The sequence below is a fragment of the Pinus tabuliformis genome, chromosome 2_2 (genome assembly GCF_031772625.1).
Source record: "Pinus tabuliformis cultivar Carrire ecotype Pingquan chromosome 2_2, CPIR1, whole genome shotgun sequence".
Lineage (NCBI taxonomy): Eukaryota > Viridiplantae > Streptophyta > Pinopsida > Pinales > Pinaceae > Pinus > Pinus tabuliformis.
Genome location: NC_142300.1, coordinates 166721044 through 166746363, shown reverse-complemented (window position 1 = coordinate 166746363; position 25320 = coordinate 166721044).

Below are 25320 nucleotides of genomic sequence, written 5' to 3'. Positions count from 1 at the left end.
TCCAAATGACTTTTGGTATTACATGTCCTTTGTACTTTCATGACTCTTTAGTTCATACATGACTCTTAGTCTTCTACTTATTTTTCTTCACAATGATTACAACAATACATAATGACTTTTACATCATCATGTGCTAAGAACATGACATGTCACTATCTTTGATGACTAGGACTAATAATGACTGATGACATGGACTTTTTCCTGTGGTGACATGGTTTCCACTTGTATCTTCATTCTTCAAGCAGCTTCGGTTGTTGATGTCTCTACCCTCCAAATGGTCTTTGATCAAATGGAGTCTTCCAAGTGCTTTGATCATCAAGATTTAAGTGTGCTCTTAGTTCTTTCCATGCTTCCTTTGTTTGTTCTATTTGCCCGATCTTCCTCATGTGTGCTTGCTATGTGGTTTTTGGAATACATGTATCTCCAATCACTCATGACAAGTAATTATCAGCCTGAAAATATCCTATTCTACCATGTTTAATGCATATATTTTTTTCATGCATTTTCATTGCACTCAAAAGGGGCAAAAGGAGCTTATGGGAACATAGGCGGACTTTTAAAGGCTGAAGGGTTGAGAGGAGGAGTCTTTAGGGCTTTGGCATGCACTTATGCACTCAAGGGAGGGAGGAAATCAAGACAGGGCCCATGGTGCAAGTTTGAAGGATAAAGGGTAAGGCTTTGGGCTTCCCAAGTGAGTTTTATGCTCAAAGGAGAGATGGAGGGCATAGGGCACACTCTTGAAGTCTAAATGATGAGGCTTTGTGCCTTCTAAGTATGCTCATGAGCTCAAGAAACCAAGGGGGGAACATAGCGCACTCTTGGAGGTTGAAGGGTAAGGCTTCATGCCTTTGGAGTGTGCTCATGCACTCAAGAGTCTAAGGAAGGCATATGGCACAAGTCCAAAGGCTAAAGGAGGAAGATTCATGCCTTCAGAGTGTGCTCATGTTCTCTAATAGGGTGCATTCCTTTGGGTCGAAGGAGTGCTCTAAAGGAGGGCACATTCCTTCAGGTCGAAGAAGCGTGCTCAAGAAGGGTGCATTCCTTTAAGTCTAAGGAGTGCTCTCAAGGAGGGTGCATTCCTTCAATTCGAAGCAGTGCTCTCAACGAGGGCGAATTCCTTCACTTTGAAGGAGTGCGCTCAAAGGAAGGTTTGGATTTTGAAGGGTGTAGTTTGGAAAAAGGAACGGTAAATATGGATTAAGGAGTGCGCTTTGTTCTCCTATAGGGTGCATGGCACACTTCTGAACAATGAAGAATCCTCGATAAAGGCTTCAGAGTGTGCTCATGTGCTCTTAGCTTCAATGGATCTTCTTTGAAACCAAAGATTTGTCTAAGTCTGGGATATAGGAAAAAGGGTGAACATGATGATTTTTAGACATAAAACCATATGCGACACATACCAACTCATTGAGAAAACTTAGACAAGCTTTAAAAATGATAATTATACATCAAAACACCACTTTTCATGCATTCCCCAAGTACAACGAGTGAAGTGTGTGCGATTGCGACCCAAAAGTGTCGTTTTACAACAACAAAGATGTTACGACCATGAAATGCACCTAAATATTTTCTAATCAATGCAACGACACTTGATACCATTCAAGAACACTTGAAACACATAGAATAGCATGAGATGACATTTGATGATCAAGGCGACACATTAGATACGATAGTGATAGTAGGCTCCAAAAGTCGAATGTAGTGAAATTTTTGAAGGGTGTTGTAGCAGTGACAACAGATTTAAATTAATAAATTTATAAAACAAAAGTTTAAGTAATTAGTGCATGCATATAAATTAGTGCATTCATATAAAATAAGGAGCTAGTAAATGCCAATAGGAATCAATCCATAATAAACATCAAAACTCTTACTACATGATGCATCTCACGTTATTAAAATTTAAAAAATCAAGAAAATCACTCAATTATAACTTTATTTTAAAATTGTTAATATTAGTATTATCAAAAATAAGAATTTGTTAATTGGGGTTATCTTGGGTGTTTGGGCAGAATGGTTGTTATCTCTCCCACCTAGGTTCAATTCTATGTAAATGACATGATGATGAGAAATATTGATGTAATGGCTATGTGGTCATTGAACCTTACTTTTTCCCTCTGACAGAGAGAGGAGGTTGATCATATTAAAAAATGAATTAATATATTAGTTAAACATATATACATTTAAGAAAACATGGAACAAGATTTTAACCATGGAGACTTACTCCCATTTTACCTTGTAGATTCTTAATATATTCTTTGTTACAATACCATGGGCTAATACCATGGCTTATCCAATAGCCCATGCCCATAAAATCACAAGTCACTTCATATGACATTTTTTTAATTAATCAGTTTAATTAAAAGGGCAAAAATGACATAGCTACTTTGGAAATAAATTTACACCTTTTATTCTACTATGAATATTCTAGAATATTTTGGAGAGGTTAAATATCTACTATCTACTTAATAATTATTGATAACTAAATTAAAATTATAAAAACCCTATTCCCAACACAATTAAAAAAAATCAAAAAACTTAACCCAATCATTAAAAACTGAGTAAAATTTTGTTAAATTTTTACAATAAAACTCAAAATACCCCTACTCAAGACAACCAAATTACTTATCATTCATATATTTAAAAAGCTATTTAAAAAAAAATGGAATATGTTTTATATCAAAACATTTATAAAACAAAATTTTACTTAACTAATGCATATATGGGTGACCTGAGTACATAGACATAAAAGTGGATATTGGTATAACACTTTTTGAAACAAGAAGGCATGAGTATACACACATAAAAGTGGATATTGGTATAGAACTCTTTGAAACAAGGAGTAAAGTTGCATCAAGGTGCATTATTTAGATGTAATAAAATGTAGAAAAAAACTCTAGCTTGAGATGATGGAAATGAAAAAAAGAGCTTTGAGATTTAAAATTTTATGAAATAAAAAATATAGGGGGCTTGAGGATGTCAATAATGATGAAGAATGTTGAATGTTCGCAAGGACATTAATTTTATGTAATGTGTTACATATTCTCCTCTTAGTTGTTTGTATTTTTATAAGCTTATGGAATAAAATTGAGATGGCAAAATTAAACATAAAATTTATATTTAAAACTATAAAAAATTGTTTAGGATTTCTCACTAGGCCCAACTTTAAGGTAACTTTATTGCGGCTTTTTATCATTAAAACAAAAGTCATATTAAAATTAACACAATTACCGAAAGTTTGGGTATGTCAATGAACTCACACGAAGTACGATAGGTTATGTGAAGGTATTGCAAGGCCTCAATGACGTGTACTCATTTTATAAATGTTTAAATAAAGAAAAAAATAAAAAAAATCAAAGTTTAGAGAATGTGTTTTAAATTAATTATCCAGGGTTTTTAAATACATTTTTTGGGTGGGAAAAAACAAAAGGTTGTAGATCCTAATGGAAAATACATGATCTAACTAAGGATTACATGATCTAAGTAAGGATTACATGTTCTAATCTATGAACATTTAACGTATGTAACCATTGTTGAAAACACTACTTACTTGCCAATACATATGTAGTTTCGATCAAGAATTGCTAATCAATGACATGCAAATCCCTCATATGAGCAACAAAATATGAACTATAACATTGTAAATGAGTCATTAAAAAATATTAGGAGAAACAAGCACAATACAACATATTTCACTTCCTCCAACCAAGCTACTTAGCAACTTCAAGATAGGAAATTATATGTTCTTTTACATGTTTTTATAATCGAAACCAAATCAAGGGCCATTTTGAATTTGTAATTTAATCATGAAATGGTAGAGTACTTTTTTAAAAATTAACATTTAAAAATTAAATAAATAGACTTTGTGGGGGAATTTGACTTCCTTCATTTTAGTATTGGATAAAAATCAAAGCCAAGAATAATAAGAAAATTATGGTAGAGAATTTTTTTAAATTTAAAAAAATCAAAGAGAAATAAAGAAAGTAGATAACCTTTTATTCTTTTGGAAATTAAAAGAGGTCTGGGCTTAAAAGTGTAGAGCATCATTCACTTTTTTTTAAAAGTTAGTCATTAAGTGTATGAGCTTAAATCCCAATTAATTTCTTTTTCTTTTTTTCCTCGTAACAACCTTATAAGGGTCAAACTCTCACCCAATCGAATTTACCATAGGGAGTGTTAGTGTTAGTGATTTTTTCCTATCACGAGTGATCAAATATGCTCTTACAAGGTTTTGTTAGGGGTCTCAAAGTCAAATTTTATCATTTCATTAGGTTTTCAAAATATAATTTGGTCACTTGGTAGTGTGTCTAGGTCTATTGTTGCTCCCTAAAAAATTTCATGTTTCGGTCACTGCCATCACTCAGTTGGATGTGCCATCATTGAAAAATCATCATTATCATCCCATTCATGTCACCATGGTCTTCATTCAGCTCAGTGTCACCATTAGGTTATTAGGGTTAGAGTCATCAAAACTGTCATGTCATTCATAAAACCGGGAAATGAAGGAGTAGTGATAAGGTTTTGCTCAAAATGTTTTGTTCTAAAGTGTAATTTATTTCAAAGTGATGTAATAAGTTTATGTTCTAAAGTTGCATATGAAAGTTCCAAAGTTACATAGTTTATTCAAAAACAAAACTAAAATGTATGGTGGGCCACCCTACCATTATAAAATTGAGTTCCACAAATTGAGTTCACTGCGTTTTCTCATAAATTCATTGTGTTTTAACAATTTCGCCGTGTTTTCTTTGTTCTGGCCCTAACACCTGTTCTGAAAGGTTTTTACATCAGTTCAATTCTCTAGCATCCTTCCGCAAGTAAGTTAAACACTCTCCACCTCGCCATAAGCTTGTTTCCTTTATTTTCAAGTTGCAAACCTATATCATTCCTTTCGTTGTGTTTTCTTTGTTTCACTAGTTTGACTGTGTTTTAATTCTCTATAATAGACCCTCTACTCATTTTCCCCCATTCCACTTCCTAAAGGTCCCTAACACCCCTTATCATCTCCTTAAATTTTCCTACCCCCTTTCCCCTTCCCTAAACCCTCCATCTTATCCCCTCATCCTAATCCCTTGTTTTCCTAGTTAGGGTTTCACTTGCTCACAGTCAAAATGGAGGAGGAGAAGAAATCCTATAACAAAGGAGGCCAAATATTGAGATATGAACCATTAAACACTAAGGATTTGATGTCTTCCCCATTGTCCAAGAAGTGCTTTGAGAATGCAGAGTGTTTATGGTTTTGTGAGTTAGTTCAAAGAGTCAAATACCATGACAAATTGACTAGTTTGTTTGCCACTCATTTGAGGAGAGATAAGGTTATTATTGCAGGTGTTACTTTCACTATTTCAACTGAGATCATAGCAGCAGCCACAAGGATACCCAATAATGGAGAAAAATGGTTTAAGAACTTAGATTTGGATCTGCAAAACTATCAACCTTTCATCAAAGGCCACTACAGACATACTATTAAGAAGGTTTTTCCTTTTGCATAACTCCTTGACAAATTTTCTCCATTGATGAAGGTTATAATGAAATACTTTACATGTGAAGGAAGATTCTCAAGATTGTACAAATACCATGTCAGATTTTTCATGCATTTCACAAGGGTAAAACCACTAAACCTAGTCTACTACCTCTACAAAAGTCTAGCTAAGATGGCAAAAAAGGTGCAGCATAGAAAAAGTGACCATGAAAAGGGCCTTTTCCACCATGCCCTCATCAAGGTTATTGTAATGCATTATCTGACTCAAAATAATATCACTTGGGAAACTTTCATTCAATCAGATGTTCTATTGTCTTCTACTAGTCAATCTGCAAGCCCTAGTACATCATTAACACCACCTAAGAATGTGAAAGGTAGCTCATCTAACATACCTGTAGTTGAGAGGATAACTAGGCCTAAAGTAACTAAAACATATTAGAAAGGAATGAGGCTTTTGTTTACTCCACATCTTGTGGAAGGGGCCAAGCTTACATCAGCAACATCAGTAAAGCAGGGATCACAATCATAGCATGAAGCACCATCACAACATGAGGAAACATTTCATATTGACAATGACATGGTTGATTTGAAGGATAGTGAGGAGCATAAGACAATGGAGAAGGTCATCATGGAGAAATATATTGAGATAGAAAGGCTCAAGGACAATTTATCAAAGGCAAACTTCATGATTTCATTCCTAGAGCAGGAGAATCAGCAATTGAAGGTAAAGCAACTTCTTTTGGAAAAGCATGAGGTTTATATTGGAAAAGAGGATATAAAGGGAAAGGAAGTGATGGATACAAAGGATTTAGAGGAACAGGTAACAAGGAAAAGGCCAAGGACCAGAGGCCTCAAAAGAGCACATTAGCAACAAAAGGAGCAAATGACTTTAGTTGACCTAATTGTAGTAGAAATCAATGAGGATAGAGAATTTTGTATTGACAAGGTGAATTATCATTTGGAGAATATTCTCAAGATATCTAACAAAGACAATAGGCTACAAAGACACATGGCCATGCATTATTACACAAGGAATCATACTGATAGGGTTAAGGCTAAGCAGTTAAAGGAGAAACTCAATGAAACACTAATCAAGAAAATATGGAAGGTAAAGTTGGATTTTCTTGCTGATTCCTCCCTCATAGAATATCATAGCACTTGAGGACCTCACAAACCAATTTTGAATAGTTTTCAAGGAATTTTGTTTTTTGAGAATTTTTGTATATTTTAACACAGTCACGGAGACAAAAATGTAACATGCTCCAAGTTGCGCTTTTGTTGGAGAGCTCCAATTCACTTTTTTCTTACATATTTGGATTTGGTATGGTTAATACATCATTTTTTACCTAAAGGGACCATACTTTTAGCAAGATTTTACAGGTGAAAAAGTCCAAAAATCACCTAAAACCCACCTTTCTGCCACCCTGATGAAGACCACGCTATGTTTTCTAGAGCACCTGTGGGAGAATGCAATTTTGAGCAGCTATAAGTGGCCTTTTTCAACTCCTGAAGACTCCATCTTGTATCATACATCCTCAACTTTCCAAAGAGCCATCAAGATCAGAATTTGGACTTCAGTAAGGCCTTCAAACCCATCTTTTCCAAATTGGTTGTGTTTTCTCCAGTTTCACTTCATTTTCTCATAAATTCGTTGTGTTTTTTCCTGTGGAAATTTTTCTCCAGTTTGGTTAGTTGGATTCAAATTTATATGGTATAATTGATTAATCCTAATGTAAATCTGATGTAATAGTTACTAATTAATCTTGTTAAAGTTGTTTTTATGTAAATTTAGCCTCATTTGTGAGAGTGGTTGGAGTCAAAGTTAATTGGAGGAGTTGTTTTAACCTCCCTAGACATTAGGGTTTGGTTGGAATACCTCATGTAGAAGTTCCTAGACTCATGGATTCAACCCCTGAGAGAAGGGAGATGTTATTTTGATCTATATGTATCTATCTTTCAGTCATAGAAGAGGTTGGACATCAGAGGAGAGAACTATTGTAGCTTGTACTTGGACATTTTCTGGAAATCAAAGGATACAGTTTGTAGCTATTATCTAGCGATTAACTTGTAGTAGGTTTGTGATGTTGTTTTTTCTCTGTTATAGCTTTATATGAAATATATTCATCTTCTCTTTCCATTCATCAGTTCTTCAGTGGTTTTCCTTAAGGTTTATAAGCAGAATTCTTTGCATAAAGCTGTGTTTTGATGGGAATATCATTGTGTATTATTTTCCTTCTTGCTTAATGAATTCACAGTGCACATGCTCATTAAGACCCTTTGTTTCTTCTAAACATTACACTACACCGACAAACCCTAAATCCATCACAGAATTATTGCTACGTTGCTCCTCCATATCTTTGTTGTTCTAACCCTTTGATCCTTTGACCTAACTACCTAGTTTTTCTCCCTTATCCAGAAGAAAAACCCTAAAAACTTTCAAAACCCTATCGAAGCCTAGCATACCTAGCCTAAAATCTATTCCTTTTCCAGTCAATTCATTGGATCTGATCATAGAGAGAGCCCTCTTTAGTTTGGTAGGGCTAGCTACCGAACTGAATGCTTGGTTTTTGGTTACCTTCGTCGATCTCCTCTCAGCCTAGGATTTTGTGGAGGATAACAGGGAGACTGACTGTTATAGACATTTTTGGGCACTGCAGCCCTAATCATACATGTCCATAAACCAAGGGCTCCTAAGCCTAAGTCACTCTTGAACATGATACTTTCACTCCACGTCCGAGTCGGGTTGGTTTATTCCATTCACCGGTCATATCACCATTGGTCCATCGCACCATCCATATTTGGGGTTAACACTACCAATCTGTTACCTGGAAAAGTATCTATTCAGAACGACTCTATCCCACTAAGGTGTGACAGTTACCTTAGAAACAAACAGAGAAAACTACTTTTGTATTTCCTTTATGAATTAAAGATAGAGGGAGATAGGAAGAACCGACCTGTGTCTTGCGCTATTCCTTTGATCCAATCCCTCTCTTCTTTGACAGCTTCCAGCTACCTGCTTCCTTACTTTCCCAGCTTCACCAAGTTCCTATAAGATCACAGAAGAAGAAAACTACACAAAGACATGGATCTATATTCATAAAAAGCTTAGGATCAGATTTAAGCTAAACATACAAATGTAACAAGCATCAATGATACACAAGCATGTAGGAGAAACTCAAATAGTTTTATTGATATAACAAGAAGATCTAGGAGGAGTTACCACCGATGATTCCTGATCCAGCATCAACCTCCCAGCAAAGAAGCCCCTCTTCACCTCCAACAAAGCATAAATCACCCAATACTCTGATATCTATCTCAAAACCAACAGCAATTCTTTGCAATGTACAAAATTCCAGCCTCTGGATCTCTAGGATGAGGGATCCATATATAGATGTATGCAAGGAGGATGAATTAGCTTATGATTTGACTAGTGTCTTCTCTCTGTCAGTTCTTTCTTCCACTTGGAGACTGAGAGCCTCTTACTCATCCTTGGTCGAATTCAGTGAGGCAAGTGTCATTGGAGAAGATTCTGGAAGCTTCCATTGTCTTTCCACCTCGCGGAATGGCACTGCCATTTGTCATTTCCCGCTCAGCGCACCCTTATAGTGCATTTAGGTGCGTTGAAACGCACCTAGCTAGTGTATTTGGGTGCTATGCAACGCAGCTAGCCAGTGGAGCAGCTGAAATGATCCTGATTTGACTGATTCTGAGCATTTTCTGGTGGAGAACTTTTGGGAGAAGCTGTAATTTGTTGACCTTGTTCCTTTAGGAGTTAGAACAACACTTTTAGGGAATTAGGAGCCCTTGGTTTATGGACATTTCATGCTTAGAGCTGCAAGGCACAAAAATGTCTATAACAGTTGCCCCCTAAAGTATGAGGCCGTTTATCGGGTGAAATGCTTTATTAGGAGGATCCGAAGTTCTTTCAATGCTGGGAGGAGACCTGTAATAAGATACAATACAATACATTATCTTCATACTGTTTTCATGATCTAGCTGAGGCGGGCATTCCCATGCTCAGCTTTATAAATTCATTTTCATGTACACAGTACAGACAATCGTCTGATGGTAGACTGATGATTCTGATAGAGCCATCATCCTTTTGGTAGGATGATTATCTGTGCTGCAATGTTGTACATTTCAATGTCTTTATTTTCCTGAATATATATCGCAGCCCGGATGGATGAAACTAGATCCGGGGTCTTCAATCTCGTCCGATCTTCACTCGAAGTACAAGTCGATCCATGTGAGAAATGTTTTGAAGTTGAACATGGAAAGACATCTCTTGATTACCAGTCAATGATGTAAACTGTTAACAAGCACGAGAGGAATCACCGATAATGATGATGACCCTCAAGGTACTGCAGTACAATTCATGTGGTGTGAATAAAGGACTTGCCGTCGAACACCACGCAAAATCTTTTGGTCGAAGGTCATTGATGTATACCTGTCGCCGGAAGTGAGAAACTTTCCATTAAGGCATGCAAGCTTCGAAGTACTGAATGGGGTGTTCCTAGATCAACTTCTTGGATAATGAGCTGATGTCAACAAGAAGCGATCCGTCAAAGGAGGGCCTTAATGAATCCCACATCAATGACACGGAATGGAGCAAATGATTTTGATGGAGATGAAAACAATCTGATGATATACGGTTCAGGATGGCGGTCATGAAAGAATGAAGTATAATGTATGGTAGTGGATGGGACACAGGTGACTTCTCTAGATGACTTCTCTTGAACATGTCGGCGACAATTATGTGATGGATTGGTAGCATTTACCCCAAATGTGGATGGTATGGCGTGACCATGGTGATGTGACCGATGAATGAAACAACCCAACACGACTCGGACACGGAGTGGAAGTGTCATGTTCAAGAGCGACTTGCTACCAATAAAGATTCTTTGAGTTTTCTTCCCAATTTTTCCCCAGTCATTGCTGACCAGTACCTCTTTATTTTTGTCAAGCTTGAGGAGGATAACATATGCTTGTACTATAATTTTCCCTTCGGGCAAACCCATCGCTATGTTTTAACGAGCCTAGCGATAATGAAACTCGTTCTCGTCTAAAGACAAGTTTGTCGCTATTAATCTTTTTAACGAGTTTAACGACAAAGATAACTCGGTCCTTTTCATTTTTAGAGAGTCTGAAAAGGTACGTAAAGGTAACTCCAAAATTCCTTTTTCGTCATCTAATCCCTTAAGTCCAAAAAAGTATAAAACAATATAGAAGGGATGAATTTTCGATAGTTTTAACGAGCCGAACAAAACAAGCGCTCGATCTTTTTGTACAATAATCCCTCAGGTCCAAAAAGATTAAAATCTAGAGGATGGATAGCACTTCCTGTCCCTTTAACGAGCTGGAAGGCCAAGGACTCGGCAATCTTTTCATATTTTACGAGTCAGTTGAAAAGAGCTTAAAGAAGACTCGTCTTTTGAGGAACGAGTGATAAAATGGGTAGCAGCTGATTCCAGGTAAGGTTTGGAATTTTCCAATCATGGCAGTGTCACAAGGATGGCTAGTGAAATCACTCTTCGCAGTTGTTCCTCAAAATGGGTAAACAATCAAATGGAGGTGAATGATCGGCCAATGAAAAAGTGGAGGTGACAGTGCAAACACGACCAAGGCTTTAATGGCTGAAGTACTACATTCACAGTGGTTATTTACTAGGGGATAGTTCATTTTTTAACGAGCTTAAACACGGGTGGAAACATTTGCTCGGTGCGGGTTTATTTTTTAACGAGCTTGAACCTTGCGGTAACACTGCTCGACCAGATGGTCTTGTTTTGATTTTTACCATAAATAGCTTTTTCCTTCCAAAGATCGTACTGTATTTTCAACTGCTTCATCAAACTAGTCAGAAATGAACAATATATGCTTGAAAACGAGATTAAAACGCTAATATTTTACTTTGAACTACGTAAAAGTAATAAAAAAGTGTTTTTTACCTCTCATTTTACCATTTCATTTTAACTTGGTTTGTTGGAGCTTTGGAGGTGCTTTTCCCCCTCGATTTTCATCAGTTGATTTCGGGAGATCCTGTGGATGATTCTCGGCGCCGTCTGGACCAGGTAGGAGCTAAACCTGAGATCTTTCATTTCATGGTTTCCATTTTGCTTTTTGAGCCTGATTCCCTGCTTTTCTGAGCCCCTGGGGTTTGAGGGACTCGTTCTGTCATCAACGGACCCCCAGTGTATCGAAACCTGCGTTGAATGCTGGCTTGTATGAAGGCAGTTTGACATTCAACACACCTAGAACACTGCTGCAAGTGCGTTGGGCGCAGAAAGGGAATTTGTTGCACAATTTTTGATGGAATTTTTGCCTGTTTCTCACCAAAATCAGGATCTAACTCCTCTCTTGTTTGTTTTTTCAGAGATATTAGAGTAAGATGACTCTTACATGGCGAGAACGTGAGCATGAAGAAGAGGACATGATTGCCCTACATGATCCAGTTACAGTGAACGCGCTGCGGAATTGTGGCTTGTTGAAGTTCTTCCGTATTTCTAGCATGAGACAGCAGATCAACTTACTGCAGTATTTGCTCGATGCTTGGGATCCTATCAATCAGGTTTTCCAGATTAGGGGCAAATCTATCCCCTTAACTGCAGTAGACATCTATTTCTTGACCGGCTTGTCGAGGCGGGGTGCCCCCATCTCTTTGTCAGGTTCGGCCCGAGGAGGCGATTCTGTGAGAGATTATGTCCGCCGGTATTGCAGAGAAGGATCTCAGCTGAGTAAAGACGGCAAGATCATCATCCGTGATGTCACTGACAGGTCCCTTAGGACTATCCTATTTACTTTTGGTAGGATGGCCGGTAGTGCGTCTCTTCATGTAGCCAACAGATCCTATATGAAGCATGCCTTGGAATGCCTCCAACTGAAGGTGTTCAACTGGTGCGATGCAGTACTTCTTGTGATGAAAGAACAGTTGACCAAGATAAAGAACGGGAGGTTGAAGAACTTTGGGTACGGTTCTATTTTTGACCGCCTTTGCCTTGGAGAAGATACCACTGATGCAGCCGCAGTACATTGCACTCGATTTACCTTCTCCTACTGAACCACGTATGCAGAGATGGGTTGACCATATGTCTAGGCATGCTGGCCAGTCTCAGATTTCATTTTATGATACCTTCTTTAGGTGGTTTGATCGTCAGGAGATGGTTTATTCCGAGTATCCATATGCTGGCATGGATTTCCGGGGTGATCCAGATTTAGTACTGCCGGATGGCAAGCAGTGGGGTGCTATTGGTAAAACCTCTGACCATATTGTTGTTTACTGTTTTTGTTTATAATGTCCTTGTGCTTTATTCTATCAAGACTTTAATCAAACTCATGTGTACATGCAGATGTTGGTCCTGTTCGTCCAGTAGTTCGCCTAAGAGTACCAGTTGTTGCTCCAGCAGGAGAGGCTGCCGGAAGAGCTATTCTTCGCGACCTCGATGTGGCCGAGACTCTCACAGCTTTACAGGATTAGGCTGAGGGCCTCACTCTCGGTATACCAGATGTGAGGACTGACGAGCTACCTTTGCGGTTACAACGGCATACTACTGGTGTGCCCAGACGATGGACTCGTCTCTTACGCATTATCGCACAGGTTGTGACTTGCTATCACGAGCATCATTAGACTAGGGTGCCCCCTAGCATTTTGAGTTTTTGGGTCGTGTGACCGATTTTGTCTTGGTTACAGAACATTATGTGTAAACCATAAACAGCTATATATATTTTTGATTTTCGGGGTTTTATTTTGGTTGAGCTATGTGATCCATATGTAAAACATTGATGATGTGTTTCTTTTTATAAATGTTGCAAATGTCTATCTAACACATAGTTTGCTAGCGAGTCGGTTAATGTGTTTAAGTTTCTGGAAATATGTTGGTATTGAATAAGATCAAATTGTCTTTCCAAAGTCTTAACCCTTAGGAACATGCGATAAATAGCTGGGTTTCGGACGGAAAATATACCATTGAGTTGTAGTATTACGAGTTGTGAGTCTAGCCTAACAATTAGTCGGCGTATACCATGAGTGATGGCATCAGAGAGAAGTTCTATCAACGCGCTATACTCAGTGATGTTATTCGTTGATCGACCAATAGATACACCTCTGAAACTTACTAACTCGCCGCTTGGATCAAAAATGGCCCAGGCTGCGGAGGACAGGTTCCGCGAACTATGACTCGCTCCGTCGGCATAACCAACACATGGCTCCAATGGGTTTGACATCTGCAACAAATGTTAAAAGTGGATTACTCGACCAAAACAAACACTTTAGCGAAAAAAAAAAACATAACAAAAGCATATTGGTTACTATTTATGCATAGTAACGCTTGAGGTACAACCCATTACGAGGTTGCGCCAGTGGAATTCCGTCATAATCCATTAACTCGTAGGCTCCTTTCGCTAACACTCGTTTAACAATATAGGGGCCCATCCATAAAGACTTAAATTTACCTGCTCCAAATTTATCGGATTCTTGGTCGTAAAGCAAGACCAAGTCACCTTCCGAGAAGACACGGGGTTTGACATTTTTGTCGAACTGCGCCTTGACTCGTTTCTTATGGGCTTCGTTAGCCAAAGCGGTGTCACGACGGGTTTCATCCAATTGGATCAATTCCAAGAAACGAGCCTCTTCTTCTGAAGTTTTTGGGAGGATATCAATCGCGAGTTTGAGAGACGAGATTTCACACTGGATTGGTAAGACTGCTTCCAGGCCATACACCAGTTGGAAGGGTGTGAACCCAGTTGCATTCCTTACCGATGTTCGGTAAGCCCACAAGGTTGAGTACAGGATTAGGTGCCACCTTCTTTTGTGAACTCCGATCATCCTTTGCAACATGCGCTTCAGGACCTTGTTGATCGCTTCAACTTGTCCGTTGGCTTGCGGATAATACGGAGTAGAGCTGTCGTGAGACAACCCTAGTTTGGCAGCTAATTCGACCATCATGTGATTGCGAAAATGCGATCCATGATCTGTGACTATAGCCTGTGGTACGCTGAATCTGGCGACTACATGATTGAAAAAGAAGAGGGCAGCTGTTTCACCAGTATTATCTAATGTAGGCATCACCTCGGCCCATTTGGTAAAATAGTCAACTACGACTATGATATACCTATGCCCCCCGGTCGAGGTGGGGTTACATGTTATGAAATCGATGCCCCATTTGGTGAATGGCCCAACAACAACTATTGGCTGTAGAGGTGTGGGTGGTCTTCTGGTTTTGCTATAAAAAATTTGACAAGCATGGCAACTTCTGACTGTGGTTATGTAATCTTTGAACATTGTTGGCCAAAAGTATCCTGCTCGTAAATTTTTTTGTGTTGTATCATATCCAGATTGATGCCCCCCACACGCGCCTGAATGACACTCATTCAGGGCTTTTTCGGCCTCCTCATGGGTGAGGCACCTTCTCAGAACTGTATCGATACCACGACGGTAAAGTGTATCACCGACGATCATGTAGTATTTTGCTTGGTATCGAATACGTTTTTGTTCAGAGTGGGAGATGTTTGGCCTAAATTTTTGGGTTTGGAGATAAATGATTATATCTCCATACCACTCATTGCTTGTAGATATGTTATGAAACCAGCTCAAGAAAAGATAGAAAACAAAGATCAACGCCTTAGAATTCAGCCTCTTCGAGGGGGAAACCTCCTTTACATTACATAAATGAACAATTCTTGGATGATACAAATGAAAATACCTCCTTTTATATATAGGAGTCTAAGTGGTCCCAATACAATCAAAGCCTACATAACAATAATATTGTAGGGCACAACAGTAACAATAGTGGGCTTCTATGTGGCACAATAGTAACAATATTGGCACTACATGGGTACATCAATATAATAAGTGGGTTGTACTAATAACAATAAGGGGTTACACTAGTAGTATAGGGGCCTAACATGCCCCTCTCCTTCAAAAAGCGTTGTCCTCAACGCTTGAGTAGTTCTGGATATTTCTGCATAAAATTCTCATCCTCCCATGTGGAATCTTCAGCGGATAAGTTCTTCCACTTGATAAGGTACTCTGAAATTGATCGATTTCGTAGCTGTCGAGTTCTTGTTTCTATAACTGCTTCCGGTTCCAATATAATTTTTCCTTCCTCGTCAAGTTCTGGCAATATTGTTTGAACTGGGAGCTTGTCGCCTATAACCTTCTTTAAACATGAAACATGGAAAACTGGGTGCAATCGAGAAGCTGCAAGAAGCTCCAATTTGTATGCCATAGTACCAATCTTTTGCAACACCTTGTACGGACCATAATACTTTGGTGATAATTTATTATCCTTCTTAGCTTGCTTGAGGGACATTTGCTTATATGGTTGTAGCCGTAGGAATACCCAATCACCTATATCAAAACTTCTTTCACTGCGATGTTGATATGCCTATTGTTTCATTCTATTCTGTGCCAACACAAGGTTATCCTTTAAGAGTTGGAGGACTTGTTGTTGATGCTCGATGTGATGTTCCACTGCCTGAACCTTAGAATTTTCTCTTAAATATGATGTGATGGATGGTGGTTGATACCCATAAAGTGCCATAAATGGGGTCATTTTTGTTGCTGTATGAAAGGAAGTGTTATACCACCATTCAGCCAGAGGCAACCATTTGACCCATTGTGTCTGTTTATCAGATACAAAGCAACGAAGATATCCTTCCAAACATTTGTTTACTATCTCAGTTTGCCCATCAGATTGAGGATGATAAGATGAGCTATGAGCTAACTGAGTACCAAGACAAGAAAATAATTCTGTCCAAAAATTTCCAGTGAAAATGGGATCTCTGTCACTTATAATAATCTTTGGGTTTCCATGTAGCTTTTGAATTGTTTCCATAAATGCAGTAGAAACTGTACTGGCTCTAAATGGATGTGATAATGCACAAAAGTGTGCATACTTGGTAAGTTTGTCAACTACCACCATGATGACACTCTTTCCCTCAGACTTGGGTAAACCTGTGATAAAATCCATTGATACCTCCTCCCAACGTTGGCTTGGAATGGATAAAGGTTGTACTAGACCTGGTGTCTTAATTGTTTCAACTTTATTTTGTTGGCAAACCAAACATTCTGCCACAAACTTTTGAATATCTGATTTAAGGCCATCCCAAAAAAATTCCTTCTTAACCCTGTGGTAAGTTTTTAAAAATCCTGAGTGCCCTCCTAAGGGAGAAGTGTGCAATTCCATAAGAATCTTTTGTTTTAGCTGGGAATTCTTACAGAGGTATAAGCGATCTTTGTACCATAACGAATCATTTTTCCAGCTAAATGTATCAGACGTACTGGAATCTTGTTGTAGCTTTCGAATAAGAGCCCACACTTCTTCTTCATTCTTCCATTCCTCCCTTGCTTTATTTATCCAATCTGGTTTAATGATAGAAATAGCGCACAACAATGCTTCCACATCCTCATCCTTTCTTGAGAGTGCATCTGCCACCACATTTTGCTTCCCTTTTTTGTAGATGATTTCAAAGTCATAACCCAACATCTTTGTGACCCACTTTTGTTGCTCTTCAGAGGATAATCTTTGTTCTAAAAAGTATTTAAGGCTATCATGATTTGTTTTTACCTTGAAGTGTCTCCCCATTAGGTAGGGTCGCCATTTCTTAAGTGCATGGAGTATTGCCAACATTTCCTTCTCATAAATAGCTTTTCTTAGAAACTTTCCCTTGATTGGACGACTTTCAAAAGCAATGGGTCTTTCATCTTGCATTAGAACAGCACCAATTCCATTTCCTGAAGCATCACATTCCACAATAAAGGTTTTTGTGAAGTCCGGTGTAGCTAAGACCGGTGCTTGGCACATTGCCTCTTTAAGATGTTCAAAGGCCTTTGTTACTTCCGGAGTCCATGAAAATGCATCTTTCTTCAATAATGTCGTTAGAGGTGCTATTGTACCCATAGAAAATTTCCTTCCATAGAAAATTTCATGAAAAGTTCTTGAAAATTAAAAGCTATTGTACCCAAGGATTGTAGCCATTGGACTCCTAGTACAACATCTGCACCTCCCATTGGAATGGAAAGCATTGGGCTAGTCAATACATATTCTCCCATGGATAGCTTGATATTATGGCACTTTCCAGAACAATTTATTGTTCCTCCATTTGCAATCATCACTTGACACTCTGGTGCTGGATATAGGAAGCAATTCAATTCTTTTGCTACCCTACAATGAATAAAATTGTGGGTGCTTCCTGAATCAATCAACACTATTACCTTTTTCTTCTTGATTTGTCCTTCTATCTTGATGGTTTGAGGAGTGGTAATTCCCGCCAATGCATTACAAGATATTGTCGGATTTATTTTTTCTTCATCTAGGCTTTGTTCCTGGAATATATCCTCTTCTTTGGACCTTTCTTGCTCCTTTTCTTCTTCCTCTTCACAATCTATGTAGAATAATTTCTTCTCAGCACACTTATGACCTTTTGTGTATTTGCTATCACAATTGTAACAAAGCCCTTTTGCTCTTTTTTCTTCCAATTGTTGTGGTGTCAACCTTGTAGGTTGTGGAAGACTATGGGCAACAACACTTCCGTCTTTATAGTTGTGAATGGTATGCTTCCTAGTTGCCATAATTTTGCTTTCCATTTTTCTTGCTAACCTGAATGCCTTCTCTAATGAATCAGGTTCCCAAAGGCGCACATCATGTTGGATATTATCCTTTAAAGACCCTATGAACACATCAATCATATGCTCCTCTGGAATATCTTTTACCCTTATGTTCAATTTTTGGAACTCCTCAATGTGCTCCATTATTGAACCCTTTTGTTTGAGACTTATCAATTGGCTAAAAAAAGTGTTGCTTTTTGTATCTTCATAATGTGCTATCAATTCTTCCGTAAAAATTGCCCAAGTGATAAACTATTTACGAGAACAAAGCCATTGATACCATACAAACTGATTTGGTTCCAAATATAAAGTTTCCATACGTACCTTTTGTGTGTTTTGCACATTATTGAGATCGAAGAATTGCTCCATCTGTAATATCCATGTGGCAGGATCCTTGCCATCAAACTTCCTCATATCAATTTTTGGAACATGGTGAGTCTTCGATCCAACATTAGAGTCTATGGAATCATGATTAACATTTCTTTTGTTCTCATCATGAGTTTCCTTTGGAACATGGTGAGTCTTCGATCCAACATTAGAGTCTATGGAATCATGATTAACATTTCTTTCACCCTTAGTGACCATTTCTTGTAGCAACTTATTCATATTTATCTTCAATTCTTCCATCTTATCATCCATGCCATCAATTTTACCGTCCATTCCATTCAAATTAGCTTCCATGCCATCCATCTTAGCTTCCATGCCCTTTATCTTAGATTCCACACCACTTATCTTAGCATCTGTTAGCTTTTGTGAGCGTGACATTTGTTGCACTTGTTCTTGTAATTTTGATATATCATGTAGCATTTCTTCCTCTTCCTCATGAGTCATGCTAGAGCTTTCAGGTTCCTTACTAGGTGTTTGCATTTTCTTTCTTCGGGGCATCAGTTACCGATAATAATGCTTTACTATGCCCTTTTAATTCCTTCAAACCAAGCTTCTGCAAAAATTTAAAAAAAAACTACACACCTTTTTTTTCTTTGTAGAAGCCTGATATTGAATCTGATGTATCTCTGTAATTTCGAATCATCCAGTTCTGAAATTTTGACCTGTAGTAGCCTTCTATGTCCTCTTTCCAATGCCACTAGTCTGATCCAAATTTAATTCTCCAAGAAAGAGTTATGCACAATCTCCCGCAGTGACCTGATTATAGACTAGTTCAGAAGAGCGAACTTGTACGAAGTGCCACGTGTCACCGTTTCTACCTTTGACTCTGAAAAATATATAAAATAAAACTACAATCTGTCCTCTTTCTGTACCTTCTTACGAAATTTCAATCCGATGCTCAGAAAGAAAGTTATGACGATTTTCCCCAGGTCACCTGTTTTGAGTGTAATTCAGGAGTCTGCAAAAAGACCAACTTCCTCAGATCATATCTCCGAAAATATCGCGCAAAAAAGCTCTGAAATTCAGACCCAAGGTTCAGCACGATTTCTTCTCAAATGGGTTTTTTTTACGACTTTTGAAACGTCACAGAAAAAAAGTTATAGCGAAAATTCCACGATGACCTGTTTGGAGCAGCGAAACCCTAGAATCCAAAGCTCTGATACCAAATGTTATGAAACCAGCTCAAGAAAAGATAGAAAAGAAAGATCAACGCCTTAGAATTCAGCCTCTTCGAGGGGGCTACCTCCTTTACATTACATAAATGAACAATTCTTGGATGATACAAATGAAAATACCTCTTTTTATATATAGGAGTCTAAGTGGTCCCAATACAATCAAAGCCTACATAACAATAATATTGTAGGGCACAACAGTAACAATAGTGGGCTTCTATGTGGCACAATAGTAACAATATGGGCACTACATGGGTACATCAATATAATAAGTGGGTTGTACTAATAACAATAAGGGGTTACACTAGTAGTATAGGGGCCTAACAAGATATCAGAAACAAACTCTCATCCACGATTGATTCTTCGGATGTTTCATCATTAGACGACGATGGGAGATCGCATAATAATTCTGCGAAAACTATAGCTTTCTTTGATTTGGATTTTACAAATTCCAGATCAAAATCTTGTAGTATTGCTATCCATTTTGAGTATTTGCCCCCCAGTAACTGTCGCGACAATATATAAGTCATGGGGTTGCAATCTGACAGAATGGTAGTTTTCCAAAAGAGGACCTAGTGTCGAAATCTCTGTATTGCTTGAACAGTTGCAAGTGCTAGCTTTTCAACGTAAGAATATTTGCTTTCTGTATCATTTAAGTTTATACTTAAATAATATATAGGATGCTCAATTCCATCGACTTCTTGAACTAAAACCATTGCAATGGTCGTATCTGCTGCAGCCAGACACAAGTTAAAGTCTCTTTGATAATCAGGGGCGTACATTAATGATGCTTTCATCAGGGAATCTTTCAAAGCATCAAAGGAAGTTTGTGCAACCTGATCCCAGACAAAGGGTACCTCCTTTTTCAAAATACTTGTATAACCTTTAGCAAGTTCGGCGTAATTTGGAATGAACCTCCTCAGAAAGTTTGCTTTCCCTTGGAGTTTCTGAATCTGAATAAAATTTGAAGGTGGAGGCAAATTTATGATTGCCTGGACCTTACATGGGTCGAGACGAATCCCATCCTTGGAGACTACAAAGCCAAGTAAACAACCAGAATTGACGCAAAATACACATTTGTGCGGATTGAGTCGTATCTTGTAGTGTCGGCAACGTAGAAATATCGCTCTTAAATGCTGCGGATGATCAGTCCGCTTTCGCGAATGAGCGGGAAGGTCGTCGAGGTATGGTTGAACGATGTTTTTGATGTCATGGAAGGCATAATTCATTTCCCTCTGAAACGTCGCCCCTGCGTTCTTTAAACCAAAGGGTAATTTTCGATATGCGAATGTGCCCCACGGACAAATAAATGCAGTCTTTGACTGGTCCTGTGGGCGGATATTTATTTGATTATACTCGGAGAATCCATCCATGAATGAAAAGATTTCGCATCCGGCGCATTCATCAATTATCTGGTCAATGAAGGGTGTAGGGTAGTTGTCTTTTGGACAAGCTTGATTTACATCCCTATAATTGACGCACACTCTAATTGTCCCCTGCTTTTTCATAACAGGGACAATATTTGATACCCAATCGGTTAGAGGAACTGGGTAGATGAAACCAGCATGGAGAAGTTTTTCAACTTCTGCCTTAATGGCAGCGGCTTTCTTGGAGTGCACCTCCCTTAGTCGTTGTCGTACTGGTTTAACATCTGGATACATCTTAATTTCGTGTTCAACGATACTCGAGTCAATGCCTAGCATTTCACCGTATGACCAAGCAAAGACATCTCTGAATTCGCGAAAAAGAGCGTTATATATTTCCAGTTCTGAAGGAGAACAACATTTTCCAACATAAATATTCTCTACAACATCTGTTTTGGTCGAGATATTTATGGCTATAGTCTCTTCAATGTTGGATAAGTTTCGCTCGGAATCCACCGTATTTACAGTATTTGACAAAAAATCAAAGACTGAAGGATGATAAAGGTCATTTTGAGTATCTTCTTCACAATCTGGAAGAAGAGAACGATGGTGGGAATCATTCCATGGTGCTCCTTCAATTACCATAGATTGGACAATTCCTTCGTCGGTGACATGCACTCGCGACCAAGGATCAGAAAGAGTACCATATTCTCTAGACCTATCTATCCAAACGCTTGATGAGCGTTGATTTGGGTTTGTCTCCCATGTTAGAAACATTGATTGCTATAATATTTCTATTGGGCTTGGGGGCAAAACCACTGCATGATCCATGTCGATATCGTTCTCTGAGATCTTCGTAGAAGATATCATGTTGCAGGTTCCTATCGACGCTACTTCCGCCAGATTGATTGGAGGTGGAAGAGCGAAAGTTCCCATTAGTATAGGATCTTTTAGTAGGCCTACTCCGATATTTTGAAGCGAATGGGGGCTTCCATGGATCATGGGAATGCTTCCTGTAACTTGAGAACCATTGGGGAGGAAGTTTTGTTGATCGACGATTGTAATTCCTCCTTGAAAGGGGAATGCAATCTTTCTAAAATAGGTCGACACAATAGCTGCCATGGCATATATCCATTGTCTTCCTAGTAGGATGTTGTAATCAAGATTCCCATCGATGACTTCAACATCTATTTCTACCGTTTTTCCCCCTAGTTCAACTTTCAAGTTATTTAGGATACCATATGGGGTATATGTCCTTCCATCGAATGCTTTTAATGTTGTCGAAGATCGCGACAAGGTTGGAGATCCTAAAGTTTTCCAGCAACTCATCGACATAATGCATGTAGATGCCCCCTCATCAATAATTGTTCGATGAACAGTTTTGTTGAGGGCTTTCACTTGAATAAGGAAAGCTAGTTGAGCTGGTAACTGAGGATCATATCCTTTATGGTCGAAGGATACAAGATTGGAATCCTTTGGGTCAATCCCACCAATGGCTGATAACAAAGCCTGCCTTTGGGATGGGCAATTTTGTAGTACTACAAGAGTCGACATAGCGGATAGAGATTGGGCCAAATCTTCCACTATGTTATAATGTTGTGCCGCTCTAGCACGGGGATTAAATGTCGACTTGTGTACTACTCCCTTTGGCGGTTTTATCGTTAATTCAGGGATGGTGGGTGGCACAACTTTTGTCGAAGTTGTTGTCGAACTACTTGGTTGATCTTTATCCTTGTTGTTCGACAGCTGTGGATTCCCATAATCTTTGTTCCTTGTCGATATCAAAGCATCATTTTGCTGTTTTGAAACCGAAAACATTAGCACTTGAGACGGGGAAGCATTTCCACTTTCAACCAGATTTGTTCCTGGATTTGGAAATGGATCAGTTAACACTGCGGAGGTTTTTGAATTCTTAAAGAATTTCTTAAGCTCAGCTCTGTGTGGACAATCTGCAGTCCGATGATCCTCATCGCATATCATGCATGGAAATTTTAGTTTCCTATTTCCAGGAGGGTTTGAAGAAGATTTTTCAGGTGATGATTCCTCCTTTTTCTTCTTCTTCCCTTTGTCATTCTTCTTGCTTCCTAGTTGCTTGGTTTCTTTTCCTTTATCGGTCGATACAACATTTACTTCCGAAGCAAGAAGTTCGTCTTTCACATTTTGACCTGAAATCTTACGGGCCTTCTTGGAGGTAGCCTTTGTCGATTTCGTGTCCGTCGTGCCAATCACGCCATCGCCGGCGTGAGAGTCATTGTTTGATTTAGGAGGGGGAGGAATTGAGAATTCCGGTCTAGGGTCGTCAGGTATTTTGTCGTAGAGCGTGCCGAACTGAGTATAGATCAAGTCCAGATATTTTGCACGAGTGATAACTTGCTCTTCCGTTACGACTCCCCCCTTTGCCACATCTTCTGTGATGGAAGGTAGTAATGACTTGATAAACCATTCAGCTAATAGCTGATCGGGGACGTACGTTTTTACCATCCTACGACAACGTCGCCACTCATGTATATGATCAGATATGTGAGTGGTCGTTATCTGTTTGAAGTTGGTAAGGAGTTCTGTTCCCATTTCGTACCTTATCGGTAATTGAAAATGGGTTAAAAAGGTTGTGTCTAAGGTACTGAAGTTGTCGAACGAAGCTCTAGGCAATTCAATGTACCATTTTGCCGCTAGACCTGTTAACGTCCTCTGAAAGAGGCGAAGTCTTATCGAATCATCATTTAGGGTGTTTGATGAACACCATAGATGAAATGTCATCACGTGATTCGATGGATCTTCACCCGGATTTCCATTAAATTTAGGAATACCTGATGGAAGTTTATGCGGAATCGCTGGCCACCAAGGGGCGTAAGCAATTGGATCGTTTATTAACCGATTTAAATCAGGTAACTCTAAGGTTGCCACAAAGGGTAACTGCTGATTCAGGTTAGGTGAAGCATACCCAGGATAAGATGGGATTGCCTGAGCAGTTGTTCTTTGCATACCAGCATAATGCATTTGATGCTGGTATGTTTGGTAAGGTTGGTGGACATGACCATTGTAAAATGGTTGATTTTGACCATTTTGAATGTACGGCTGCCCACTGTTCGCAAAGGTTTGCTACTCAGAACCTTGGTATACTTGTTGGAATTGTGGTTGTTGGTATTGCACCAGCCATGGTTGTGAAGCCATGTGATGTTGCGCTATACTAACCGTTGGACCAAGGTGAGGGGTGATTGTACCTGTCTGGACCTGTGTCGCCCCACTAGTCGGCGATTGTGGTTGAGTTGCAGGGTCAAGGGGTTGTTGCATTATAACCTGAGAAACCTGAGGTTGGCATACAACAGGCAGCGCTTGAACTTGCGACACCGTCACAATAGTTGGCGTAGTCGGGATGTTCGACATAGGTACACATTGTTGCATCGAATACACAATTCTTGGTTGTTGAGGTAGTATAGGTACCCAACCACTTGAGGTAATTCCAGTATAACCTGAATATTGTTGTGAACTCCCGTATGGATATCCTCCTGGAGGGGGTAATGAAAGGGCATACTGCCCCCGATACGGTGGTAATCCGGAACTCAAGGGGATTGTTTTCCCTTGGGGACTGGACTGCCCAAATTGACCTCCAAATGGATCAATTTGTTGAGACTCAACATAAGAGTTTCCGGATATTATTCCGGATGAACAAACAGGAATGGACCAAACTGTCGAAATAGCTCCTGAGTGGGCTCCTTCTAGCAATTGAGAGCTAGTCGGGACAGATGGTATGCCGGTGAACATTGTCGGAGTGACAGCAAGGAGTTCTGCCGTCGCTGTGTCAGATGACACAGTCCTAGATGTTGACGGTTGTTCAGACATTTGTATTCTATCCAAAAGATTACCTAGCGATTGTACAGGAGCTTCCGCTGGTGGTAGACTAACTTCCGATGAAGAAGGATATAGAGTGATCCCGACTCCAAAGTGCGTTGGAGTACTTGTTTGAGGATCTTCTACAATTTCTTCAATTGCAATCAGACCAGGTGGAAGGGGAAGACCATCAGGTCCGTAAAATATTTCTGGTGCCGAAGAAGGTATGGAATTGACAGTGACAGATGTTTGAAGAGTAAGACTCTCCGAACCGGTTGTAGATGGAACCAGTTCGGTAACACAAGTGTTCACTCCCAGACTAGGATCAGTATCACTGTCCCTCCATGGCTGTTGAACTTCTTCTGTAGAGGCAGGGATTCCAGAAATGTTTGGAGTAACCGAAGTCTCTGATGTCGTTGGAACACTTGTTCTAACTTTAATAGGAGATTTGGAACCGGTTAAACGAGTTTGCTTTGTCCATACTGGTTTCGA